This window comes from Vespa velutina, chromosome 1, assembly GCF_912470025.1.
Source record: "Vespa velutina chromosome 1, iVesVel2.1, whole genome shotgun sequence".
Lineage (NCBI taxonomy): Eukaryota > Metazoa > Arthropoda > Insecta > Hymenoptera > Vespidae > Vespa > Vespa velutina.
The window spans coordinates 2,019,898-2,031,431 of NC_062188.1; positions in this window are offsets into that span (position 1 = coordinate 2,019,898).

Sequence of the window (11,534 nt, forward strand, 5' to 3'; positions counted from 1 at the left end):
TCGTTATATTATCCCCCATTAGAATATTTTTACATTACACATATATTGCGTTCTCATGAAACAAAGGAAAAAAAAAAAAGGAAAAAAATAGAGAAAAGTAAAAAAACAAAAAATGGAAAAAAAAGTCGCCCTAAGGTTATTTTTCAAAAACACACTGTTCGTTTTCTAAACGTCCATAACTCTCGATGGTTATTACTTTGGCCATTTTACGTAGTGCATACATACATACATACATACATACATACATACATACATACATACATACATACATACATATATACATACATACATACATACATACATACATACATACATAGGAAAAGTTAATAACACCGCGGCATTGAAAGGAACCGTCGAACTACCTACATACATAGAATGTAGCGTAGTATGTAGTAAGAGACGGTCAAATAAGCTGATGCTGCAAGAACGTATCCGTGAATACGTAAGCTTTCCATGAGAACGCGACAGCTTTTACGTGATCAGCGCGTTCCGATATCCTTTCGAAATTTCCAAACCTCGAGAGAGGAAGTAATTCGTATGGAAATAAGTACAAAGGATGAAGAAAGAGAGAGAAAGAGAGAGAGAGAAAGAGAGAGAAAAGAAAGAATTATAATAAAAATGAAAAATAAAAAAAATAAAGAAACAAAGGAAGAACCAAAGGAAGAGTGAGAGAGAGAGAGAGAGGGAAATAATTAGAAATTAAAGGAGAAAAAAAACAATTAAAAAATTAAAGGAAAAAAAAAGCGAACAAAAAATCAGAGAGAAAGGAGAGAAAGAATTATGATAAAAATAAAAGAAAAATCAAAGGAAAACCTTCAAAAAAAATTAGGACAGAGAGAGAGAGAGAGAGAGAGAGAGAGAAAAATAATAGATAATCGTTCGTTTCATTCGTTGATTCGATAATTACAACGTCACTGTATTACTACCCATCATAGATATTTTCTCATTGGACCCTTCTGTTGTATATTTTTTTGGAATTGTATAAAAAAAAAAAGAAAAAAAGAAAAAAAGAAAAATAAGAAATAAAGAGACATTTTATAATTACCTACCAGTAAGTTCCTCGATAGAATTAATTACAAAATCTTTCGCTAGGGGAAAATCATAAAAAGGAATAAAAAGAAAGTTTACTCCTTAGTTAGATCCACGATCCCTTTCGTACCTCTTTTCTCCTGTCGACGGAGAAAATATGAAGATGAGAAAGAAAAGCGAGAGAGAGAAAGAGAGAGAGAGAGAGAGAAAGAGAGAAGGAGAAAAACAGCTTTCATCGTCTCCTCCTCGATGTTTCACGAGAAACGACATCAGTGACGACAGAATGAAGAAAGGTATATATATATATATATATATATATATATATATATATATATATATATATGTAATAGTAGTAGTGAAAAGTATTTTACGTACCCTTTTCCCTTTTGATTCGTCAACGTCTGGCAATATTTAAAAGCAAACGCGTTCTCTCCTATCCTTCTCCGCCATTAATGTCGAAATGACTGAAAGCACAGTAATTAAATCGCCGTACAAAGTACTTACTTACTCCTTACTCGGTTTACCATTCTGCGTTTATAGATTCTCTTGCACAGTGCATACTTTGATCATTTTGTCTTTGTGCCTTTTTCAATTTCTTTTTTTATTCCTCTTCTTCTTCTTCTTCTTCTTCTTCTTCTTCTTCTTCTTCTTTTTCTTTATTTTTTTCTTTTTCTCTTTTTCTTCTTCTTCATCAACATCATCATTATCTACTTTTATTCTTTTTAGTTTTTCATTTCTTTCAACGAGACGATCGTCGATGGTTCTCGTTCAATGGGTCAAAGGTCCGTTTGCTACTTGGTTTAAAGAAATGAAAGAAAATAAAGATGGGGAGATGTTAAAGGTATTCCATTATTAGATCAATGAAGATCGAAGAACATTATTAAATACGTGCGTTAAGAAAAGGGCCTTACACGTTCGACTTTGAAATTGGTCAAATGATTTTTACGAATATATTACGTTTATTTTGTCTGTGTAATTTTCTATTTGTTTTTTTTACCTTTCTGTTTTTTCTTTTTTTTTTTTTTTTTTTTTAATAAAAATCATATCATTGAATAAACGTGAATGACGTGTATACCTCGAGTTACATATATTTCCTTCTTTTTTTCTTTTTTTCTTTTTTTAACGAACCAAAAAATATATAATAAAACGATGTTCTCATCCTTTTTTTGGTGTTATCGATGTCGAACCGAACTGAGCCGCGGTTTTCTACCGCGCTTTGTGGTTACAATAATATCTCCTCGGGGTATTGTAAGGAGTGATAGAGAAAGGAGAAAAAAAAAAAGATAGAACGAGGAGCCCTTCGGGTACATCGAACAAAAAAAAAAAAAAAAAGAAAGAAAAAGGAAAGCAAAAAAAAATGGGAGACAAAAAAGAAGAAAAGAAACGGGGGAAAAAAAAGACAATCCTTCGCAAAGCCGACTTTTTATTATTTATTTCAATCTTAATAACGAAATTTTGAGGGTGCGATTTTTGATAAAAAAGTTTCAATGGTTTTTTAATGATTCAAAAGAAAGAAAAAAGAAAAAGAAAGAATCGTCGCTCTTAAATAAATTTCTTTTCTATTAGATCGACCGATGAATAACGATATTAGAAATGATCATCTCAAATTGCATTCAATGTATTTCTTTTCAAAATATCGATGGAACGATAATACAGATCGAATAAAAATATTTTCGAAAGATCGAGTTTTTGATGGACGGGGAGGAGTGGGGGTGGGATGGAATGGGGGGAGAAAGAGAGAGGAGAACGGAGGTAAGGGGATTTTCTACGCGTAAACGAAATGCGAAATACGAAGGCCCGTAAACTTCGTCGATTTTTGCAAATTTCCTGACGAAATTCAACGGATAATATTATCGAAGGACGTTAATACGATAGAATAGAAAAATATTTTCGAGAAAAATCGACTCTTTTTTTTCCTTCCTTTTCTTTTTCTTTTCTTTTCTTTTTCTTTTTTTTTTTTGTTTTTTTTGTAAGGAGAATATTCTAGTTATACGTAGGCCCTTTTTGAACGAAATATGAAATTGGATAGATTGAGATCCGGAATCGAAAGTTAAATGAAAGGATACGTCTTTGTTATGAGAAAGTGTGGAAATAGAGAATAAAAAAAACAAAAAAAAAAAAAGAAAAAAGAAAGGAATGGTGGAAGATGAAAGAGGGAGGAGGAAAGAGAAGTAGAAACTGTATTTTTACGAGGTTTCTCTTTCTTTTCTTTCATTTCCGATCTTCGTTAAACGATTCCAACGTAATTTATATGCATATCAACGTGAACAAAATAAAAAATATCTAAATGAGAGAGAGAGAGAGAGAGAGAGAGAGAGAAAGAGAGAATGAGATAGGGAGGGGAAAGAAATAGAAGAAAAAAAGAAAGAACTATTTCACGTTCGGCATAACTTTTTAATTGTGTTTGAATAATCATCGATAATATCACAATATATATATATATATATATATATATGATATTAAATATGAAATTTATTGAGCGCTAATACTGTAATATTATACATATACAGATAGGTATCATTTTCATTAGATATCATTCGTAATAAGATATTTCTAATTGTTATTAGTAACATAACTTTTCAATTGTAATATATTTAAATATATCTGTATATAATAGTCGTTAACGATAGTAATAAGATATAGATGTTCTATACCAAATAGCAAGTAGTAAAATTAATTAATCGAAGATTAAATATAATGGCATATAACATTTTCGTTATATATAGGTATATGATGTATAAGACGACATTTGTAATTCTAATCACACGTTATAAACTCTCAAGTGCAGAGATTATTCGCAATCAATTCCAGAGATTTGGTTAAGCCGGAACAAGCACTTAAAATAAAGCTAAGTGGATGGATTTTAGAGTACAAGTGTTCTATAAAATAGACGAGTGGCATACTTATCGCATAATATTCTCTCTCTCTTCCATCATTTTCTCTATCTCTCTCCAATCCCATCTCCCGTTTCAAAAACTTAATTAAATTACAAATATGCATTTCTTTCTCTACGATGAAAATTTTCAACCAGGAAATCTGGGTGGCACCAGGAACAATATCTTTCGTGACGTTTCGCCTGGAATGGCGCCTCGTTTTCATCGCGTTGTCGTGAACGTTCAAAAGGAAACATAAAAATATGCGTTTCTATGTGAAATCTAGTTGAATCTACTGAAAAAGGTATCCGGTGCACAAAGAAAATATATATATATATATATATATATATATATATATATATATTTCACGAATACACAGTGAGAAAATACGAGCACGCACCATAACTCTGTGTGCCCTGAGCTTTATCAGAAAAGCTGCAAAGGGAAGACACGAATTCAACGTTCCCTTTTATTATACACCGACGCATCATTTCTCTGCCCATTGAATCCTTTCAAAAAGCTTCGCTTTTAAGAAACTTTTCTATATATATATATATATATATATATATATATATATATGTGTGTGTGTGTGTGTGTGTGTGTGTGTGTGTGTGTGTGTGTGTGCGTATATCTACCTACCTACCTACATACCTACCTACCTATCTATCTACTATCTTACCTTCAAATCATCGTTGACATTTTCAAACGAATTTTAAGAAAAATTCACGAGTTGACGTGTTGTGTGAACACACAGATGGATTGTAACATACGTACGCGTACATACGTTATACGTAACGTACAACATAACACATCCGACGTTCATAAATCGTCGAACAAACTCGATGTTATATTTATTTCCAATTTTTTCCTTTTTTTCTTTTTTGTTTTGTTTATTCTCTTTTTCTCTTTTTTGTTTCGTTTTTTGTTTCTTCTCTATTTTTTTTTTATACATCTTCTATCTCTCTCTCTCTCTCTCTCTCTCTCTATCTCTATCTCTGTCTCTTTTTCCTTCTTTTTCCTCATTTTATTATTTTTCACTTCACAGATAATATTAATGTAAAAACTAAAAATTCTGACTTATCGATGTTGAATTTTCTACGGAGACTTAAAAAAATGTTAAATTTTCTACACATATACGAATACATTATGTACGTGAATTACGTATCCACGTGTAATATTTCGTTAACAATCTCTATCGATTTTTTCCTTTGACAAGTTACAAAAAAAAAGAAAAAAAAAAAAAAAGAAAATTAAATAGGGAAATGGAGAGCGGAGGGATAAGGAAGAAAAAAGGAAGCATTAAAAAGAGAAAGAAGAAAGATTGCAAGAGAGAGAGAGAGAGAGAGAAAAGAAAAAGAATACCTACAAAAAAAGAGAAGAAAAAAAAAGTAGAAGAAGAAACAAAAGAGCGATGGAAAAAAGGGGGTGGAAAGGAAAGGAAAAAAAGGAAAGGAAAGGAAAGGAACGATAGAAAGAAAGGAGAAAAGTTTTTCGTACGAATGAAAAGCTTTATGCTCGTATTATCCGTCACGGTAGGACGGAGATGACGTTTTACAAAGAACGAAGAGAGAGAGAGAGAGAGAGAGGAAAAAGGGAATCGCGATCGAGGAGAAATCGAGGCGATCTCGTTAATGGCAAGCCGGAGGCATCGAACTCGCCCTCGATTCGACGCACATTTGAAAAAGCTTTCCGCCTTGTCGTCCTCTCGGATTTGTGTCAACCGCGACGCGAGCCGGCAGTCAGAGCGAACTTTACGAGAGACAGAGAAAGAAAGAGAAAGAGAGAGAAAAGCACAGAGAGAGAGAGAGAGAGAGGAGAGAGAGAGAGAGCCTCCAAGTGGAAGTGCCTGTCGATATTCGCGAGCACGTTAAATTACGAGAAGTTCGTTTCGTTTCTCGGTGAGACTCTTCAGACAACAACACTGTACAACATAACACAACACATTGCAATATAGTATAGTACAGTTCAGAAGAGTAAGAATACAGTGCAACGATGAAAACGATGAGACGGAACGTAACGTAACTCCTTTTACTTACTTTCCTTCTTTAATTCAAAAAAATTCATTTTCCTCGTTATCGTTATCAAGAAAGAGAGAGAGAGAGAGAGAGAGAGAGAGAGAGAGAAAAAAGAATATCCGTGAGCATAGGAACGAGAAAGATTAAATTTTTTTTTCTATTTTCTTTCCCCACCCATCCTATCTCCAACTAACCAATTCAATTACAACGAGTAGAATTACAATCGATCGATTATAAAAACGAATATTTTTGATTGTAATCAAAATGCGAAAGACGAAGATAAAATTATGATATGAAACTATGACGAAGCGTGCATGTGCACGAGAGATAGAGATAGAGAAAGAGAAAGAGACAGAGAGAGAGTAAAGAGATAGGTATATATACTATATATATATATATATATTAAACATTGCTAGATATATATATATATATATATATATATACCTAGCAATGTTTAATCGTATGCACATTATGTGAGATTAGACGTGCTCTCGAAAATTAATATCACGCGGTACTCCTCGCTACGCATCGCGCTCTCCACTTAACGTCCGCTGATATTCCTTCCTATCTCGTGTAAACAGCCGCGAAGAACTCGCACGTTCGTAGGGTGGAATCTCGCTTTCACGGGGGTTTACAGTATCGCTAGTAACGTTACATACAACCATCATCGTTACCACCATCACCAACGTCATCGTTCTCATCATTGGAAGAGACAACGTTAACTTTATGCAATGGTAGAATGGTCTATATATATATATATATATGTGTGTATATACACACACACACACACACATACACACACATACATATATTATATATTTACCATTCTCTCTATGAGATGAAACATCTGATGTATTTCTGTATATATGATTTGACAACATATGCAAATATAAAGCTTACAAAGCAAACTTCCAAGAGAAACTGAACGAAAAGAATCAAGACTATCACAGAGAATCGATAAAAATAACAAATAATGTTAGAAATGACGAAATAGTTTAAACTATTATATTCCATTTCTTCTCCTTCTTATCTCATTTTACTTTCGTTCAAAAGAGTATCATCATTTAAATAAGATCACACACAGAAGAAACATTTGAAATTAATCGTGGCTTTTCTCATAAATCTTAAATTCGTTCGATTATGGAGAGAAAGAAGAAGATCTAATAATTTATGTATCTAACGGAACGGATTATCTTACAGCGGATAGGATCGATACGTTTTATCGATGGTAGTTAAATATATCTTAAAGATTTGTCTCCTCGTCCTTTCTTAGGTTAGGTAAAATGAATTATCCGATAGGATAATCTGATTTCACTAATTTTCTCTCTCTCTCTCTCTCTCTCTCTCCCTCTCTCTCTCTCTCTCTCTCTCTCTTTGGAAAAGAGAGAGAAAAAAAAAGAGAGAGAGAGAGAGAAAAAGGAAAAAAAGGGAAGAAATAAAGAAAGAGAGAAAAAAGAAATGGGATATTTCATTCGTTCTTCCTAGATCTACGAGATCGCGATGAATGATCGCGAAGAAATGAACACGATATACATAACTATACTTAAGTGAAACGGATTTAAAATTGCCGTTGAAAATTCCTGGCCAGATTTTCATAAAAATCTCGCCGATCGAGAATGAAAAGTTAATTTCTCGTCTCTCTCTCTCTCTCTCTCTCTTTGTTTTTTTTTTTTTTTTTTTTTCACTCTCTTTTATACCAGGTCAGTTGAGAACACTCGAGCCGAGCGAGGAGATGAGAGATTGGGCGATTAATAACGCGAAGCCGTCTCTTTCGACGAAATAATTGCCCTGACCGTAAATTCATCGTAATTTGCTTCGACCTTTTTTTCTTTCTCTTTGATTTTTTTTTTTGTTTTTTTTTCTTTTTCTTTTTTTTTTTTTTTTTTTTTTTTTTTTTTCATCTTTTTAGTTTCGTTTTGTTTCGTTTCCGCTTGGCAATGATTTTTCAAATAACGCGATATTGATTTCAATTTCTCGTGTTCACGAACGTTTAAGATATATTCTCGAACGTTTGAGAACATTTAATCTATTTGTTGATCCCTCCTACTCTTCCTATTCTACCCTCTCTATCTCCTATCTATTCCCTTTCCTCTCTCCCTCAATCTATATCTCCTCCATCGATAGAAATAGTAATATCGACGAGTACATTTCTCAGATGGGGATGATTCATAAAGTGCATTTGGCTTCTCTCCTATTTTATTTTATTTTTTTTCTTTTTTCCTTTTTTTTTTTCTTTTCTTTTTTCTCCTCCTTTCTCCTCTTTCCCTCCTCTTACTCCTTCTTTTTCTTCTTCTTCTTCTTCTTTTTCTTCTTTCGCTTTTTCTTCTTTCTCTGTACTTATTTCTTTCGTTTTCGTAGAGCGATACAATATTTTCCATTTAATCGAGCAAACAAGCGAGCAAACAAGACAAACGAATTTCAATAATGTAATTGAAAAGTGCTTTAGTTGTTTTTTTTTTTTCTTCTTTTTTTGTTTTTCGAACTTGATATACCTACTTACAATATTTTCTTTTTCCTTTTTTGTTTTCCTTTCTTTCTTTCTTTCTTTTTTCTTCTTAAAACAATTATATTAAATAATAAAATAAACGTATGTAAAAGAAAAAAAAAAAGAAAAGAAAAGAAAAAGGAGAAGCTTAGTAAGACGATTTTTTTTTTTTTTTTTGGTAAATAGATTAACAAATGGACGTTTAATTCGGGATGTTTTCGAAATTTCCATTGAAAAGAAAAAAAAAAAAATGTATCTCATGCGAATTCCACGTTCGTCGAATTATATCGAATAAGATCGAAATTTAAATGTTATTCGTGTTAAAAAAAGAATGCGCACCTCTTCGTCGAAGATACGCGCCCTAATTTTGAAAAGTAAATAGGATCGGATGGGATGAAGGGATATGGAGAGGTAGAACGAGTAGAAGAGATAAAGAAGGTGTTCATTATTCAAAACATATATTTACATACATACATATGTATACTTACATATTATGTATATTATATGTTATATTATAAATATGTAAATAAAGCAGGATACGTATTTTGCGATTTTGAAAAAAGAATTTTTTTCAGAAATTTTCTTTATCTTTACGTTTCCTCCCCCCCCCCCCCCCCCCGCTTCGACCAACCCCGAGCTAACGAAAATTTCTATCGACGTAGGTATCGATCTTGAGAAAAATGTCACTTGGATTTCTTCTTACGTGTTGGTGGATAGTCGACAAAAAGAAAATGCAAAAGGAGATGGAAAAAGAACGAAGGAACGTAAATCTTGGTAGGTAAATTCATCCCTTTTCGTGTCGTAAAGTACACACATAAGCATATACACACACGAACACACACATATACACATATATACATGTATTTAAACACATAGACATCGCTTTGGTTATACCGATAAGGTACTATCTTCTCGGCCGATGTCCACGGCACCATTTTCGTTCCATTTCTCGTTGGTCCCTTCTCCCTCCCTCTCTACCACCCTTCCCTTTTCCTTTTTTTATTTCTATCTATTTCTTTTTTTCCCTTCTTTTCTTTTTTTTTTTTCATTTCTTTCTTCATTTTTTTTCTTCTTTTTTTCTTTTTTTCTATCTGCGCCAAGCGATGTACCGTCGAGTCGAACCAAAAGAGGATTGGAAAGAGGAGGGAACTGGTAGGGAGCTGTTTCGCATAAGAGCGGTAACGGAACGTGATTTACGGGTCGAAAATAGAGGCGCGCAAGTGAAAAGCTTTTAGTCCTTGGTACGTCGGCAAATATGTGACTAACCCGGAGCTGCCGGGCCGCATCGCATCGCATCGCATCGCACCGTACCGTACCGCACCGAACCGCACTGCACTCCATCGCACAGCATCGCATTGCGATCCGAGCAGGTCAGCAGCACCAGCTTTCATCCACCTGTGTAATCGTTCCTCTCTGTCGTCATCCTCTTCTCTATCTCTATCTCTCTATCTACCTCTCTCTCTCTCTCTCTCTCTCTCTCTCTCTCTCTCTCTCTCTCTCTCTCTCTCTCTCTCTGTCTGTCTGTCTGTGTGTATGTCCTTCTTATCGCTTACATCTATCTATCTACCTATCTATCTATCTATCTCTCTCTCTCTCTCTCTCTCTCTCTCTCTCTCTCTCTCTCTCTTTTCCCCTCTCACACGCAGAATTTCACAGAGAGCTTGCGACCAAAATCGTCGACCGAATCAAATTTCCTTCTAGCGATCCTCGTCCTATTCCGTATTAACATAGGCTCGTTTTATCGTCAACCAAGAATATCCATTCTGAGAAGATCGTCAGAATCATTATTAACGAGCGACACGTAAAATTGTTACATGTTACACGTATATACGTATAAAGAATGAATCCAATAATTATTATCGTCTGATCAAATGTTACCGATAGTTTTTTGCTTTTATCGGAAAAAAAAAAGAAGAAGAAAAAAAAATGTATCATTATAAGGCAAAAATAATTGCATCGTTTCAACGGTGTAGGATATACGTGTGACGATGGGAAGAACTTTTTCTCAAGTTCATCAAGATATTTTTTTTTCTCTTTTTTTCTTTTCTTTTCTTTTCTTTTTTTTTTTCTTTTTTTCTTTTTTCTTTTTCCCTTTCGAAAGCCCTACGATTTCTTTCGTACGGATCGATTACACGTGCCATTCCAAATAAAAATGTACTAGAGTAGTACAGTGTCGAAAAATGATTGATTCGCGAGAATAGGTAAACATATTTTGAAAGAAAAAAGAAAAAGGAAAAAAACGTATCAGGTGATTTGCGCAGCTGTAAAAAACATGTTCTTTCTGTTTTCTTTTTTTTTTTCTTTTTTTTTTTTGTTTGTTTTCTTTTCTCCTTCCAGTTTTCTTTTTTCTATTTTTCAATTGAAATTAGAAAAAATATGTATAAAAGGAAGAAAGATGTAGTTCGAAATTGATTACATATTCACGATTTTATATGTATATATATATATATTTTTGTTGTTGTTCTTTTGTCACAAATCCACGTTTGTTTATGCACATGCGTTGTTACACCTGCACGATATCACATTTGAGATGGCAATATTTATATGAAGGACTCCAACTCTTATTATATATCCTATTCGAAAGTATATAAATTTAACAGTAACAAATAAGCATTTGAAAATATATTTTTTTTGTTTATATGTTATCCTGCAAAAGACGTAGTCATTACGTCTGACGAAAACTTTGATAATGGTTGAAGAAAAAAAAAAGAAGAAAGAAAGAAAAAAAGAACAAAAACAAAAATGAAACATTTGAATACCCACGTAAAGGTAGACATGTTTTCAAAAGATTTTATTGTTTCCTCTTATCGTATAAAGCAGCAGAGGATTTTTTTTTGTTCTTGTTTTTTTTTTTTTCATCTTCTTTCTCCTTCCATTCTTGTTTGTTTTTCTTTTCTTCTTATTTTCTGTAATATTTTTTCTTTCTTGTTTTTCTTTTTTTTTTTTTCTTCTTTTTCTTTTCTTTTTAAACAGACGTAACACCCTACATAACGACGTATGAGCGAACCCACAATTCTCTCTCATACGCCTTTCAACGCCGTTTCTCAATGTTTCCTCGAGCGCATTTTACCATCCACGAATATTTTGAGTGTATCTATTCTTGTATATGTTATGGGTACGCGTTCACTCATT